The following is a 2361-nucleotide window of genomic DNA, read 5'->3' on the forward strand; positions in this document are numbered from 1 at the left end:
AGCTGGTTGGCCAATCATGTGATAGTCTCTGAAGCTGGTTGGCCAATCATGTGCTGACCTCTGAAGCTTCTTGGCCAACCAGCACGTGGTGGTCTCCAAGCTTCTTGGCCAACCAGCACGTGGTGGGTCTCCAAAGCTGGTTGGCCAATCACGTGCTGACCTCTGAAGCTGGTTGGCCAATCATGTGCTGACCTCTGAAGCTGGTTGGCCAACCAGCACGTGGGTGGGTCTCCAAACTTCTTGGCCAACCAGGATGTGATGGGTCTCCAAAGCTTGTTGGCCAATCATGTGATGGTCTCCAAAGCTGGTTGGCCAATCACGTGTTGACCTCTGAAGCTGGTTGGCCAGTCACGTGTTGACCTCTGAAGCTGGTTGGCCAATCACGTGTTGATCTCTGAAGGTGGTTGGCCAATCACGTGCTGACCCTCTGAAGCCGGTTGGCCAACCAGCACGTGGTGGTCTCCAAAGCTTCTCACCCAACATGTCACGTCCGGCCAATGGGGACTTGCTGGCTCGCCAGGGCAACCGGCCAATAGCACGCGCCGATCTTCAAAGCCATCAGCAATGAGCACGTCTCCATCTCCAAAGCCAGCCAGCCAATCACGACGCTCCGAAGTCATTGGCCCAATCAGATCACGTGTCCAATGACCAACGCCACCTCCAACATGACCGGCCAATCATCTCCCTTCCCAAAGCCGCTTGACCTACCAGCATCATCACATCTCCAGAGCCAATCAGCACCTCCCGCTTGGCCGCAGCCAGCCAATCGGCAGCCAATGACCACCAGAACCCCAACCGACCAATCAGGGGCGCGCCGTGAGAACGAGGCCGAGGCGGGGCCACCCAAGAGGATTTAGCCAAGGCGTCTTCAAGCCCATCAAGACGCCTCCAACTCAACGCCCCCGGGGGTGGGATTGGCCAAGGATCACGTGGGTGGGGCGTAGGGGCGGGGCCATGGTGGTGTGGGCGGGGCCACGGTGGAGGAGGAGGAGGAGGAGGAGAAGACCCAGGGACCGTCGGGACGGTTTCTTTGGGCGTTGTGGTTCCTCCTGGGAAGCGTCAGCGAGGAACCGGGCGACTTCGGTGGAGGAGAAGTGGGGTGGCCACCTCCAAGCCACCACTGGCCACCCCCCGCCACCGGTTGGGCACGGCGGGACCTGTGGAGAGGTTTGTTGGGGTGGGGGTGGTGGGGTGGGGTGGGTGGGGACCCTTCGGCAAGAGGTTGCGGTCCGTGGTGGTTCCTTCTGCTTGGTGGCCCTGGTCTCCATCCATCCCTCCTTGGTTGCTTCATCCTTGATGTCCATCCATCCTTGTTCTCCATGGTTGACCCATCCCTCTGGCCCTGGTGTCCATCCATCCTTTCTTCTCCATGGTTGACCCATCCCTTCATCCCTGGTGTCCATCCATCCTTCCTTCTCCATGGTTGACCCATCCCTTCATCCCTGGTCTCCATCCATCCTTTCTTCTCCATGGTTGACCCACCCCTTCATCCCTGGTGTCCATCCTGCCTTCCTTCTCCATGGTTGACCAACCCCTTCATCCCTGATCTTCACCCATCCCTCTTTCTCCACATCTTCTTCATCCCTGGTGTCCACCCATCCCTCCTTCTCCACGTCTTCTTCATCCCTGGTGTCCATCCATCCCTCCTTCTCCATATTTGACTCATCCCTCTGGCCCTGGTGTCCATCCATCCCTTCTTCTCCATGGTTGACCCCTCCTTGATCTCCATCTCTCCTTCCTTCTCCATGTTTGACCCATCCCTCGTGTCCATCCATCTCTTCTTCTCCATGGTTGACCCCTCCCTGATCTCCATCTCTCCTTCCTTCTCCATGGTTGACCCACCCTCCATCCCTGGTGTCCATCCATCCCACCTTCTCCACGTCTTCTTCATCCCTGGTTTCCATCCATCCTTCCTTCTCCATGGTTGCTTCATCTCTTGATCCCAGACCTTCATCCATCCCTTCTTCTCCATCATCCCTCCATCCCTCCTTCTCCATGATCTCCATCCCTCCATCCATGATCTCCATCCATGATCTCCATCCCTCCTTCCTCAGCCTCCCATCCTCATCCATCCATCCATCTCCATGGGGCCCACCACCCATCTCCATGGGGCCCACCACCCATCTCCATGAGGCCCACCACCCATCTCCATGGGCCCCACCACCCATCTCCATGAATCCCACCACCCATGTCCACGAGGAGCAACAACCTGCACCCATGGGACCCATTTATCTGTGGGGCCCGTGGCACATGTCCACAGGGCGTGGTGACCCACACCCATGGGTGGCTCCAGGCCATGGCCATGGGAACCGTGACCGACGGTCACGTGGAGCTTTGACCCACTGCCAGGAGGAACCATGA

The sequence above is a fragment of the Nyctibius grandis genome, unplaced genomic scaffold (assembly GCF_013368605.1).
Source record: "Nyctibius grandis isolate bNycGra1 unplaced genomic scaffold, bNycGra1.pri scaffold_59_arrow_ctg1, whole genome shotgun sequence".
NCBI lineage: Eukaryota > Metazoa > Chordata > Aves > Nyctibiiformes > Nyctibiidae > Nyctibius > Nyctibius grandis.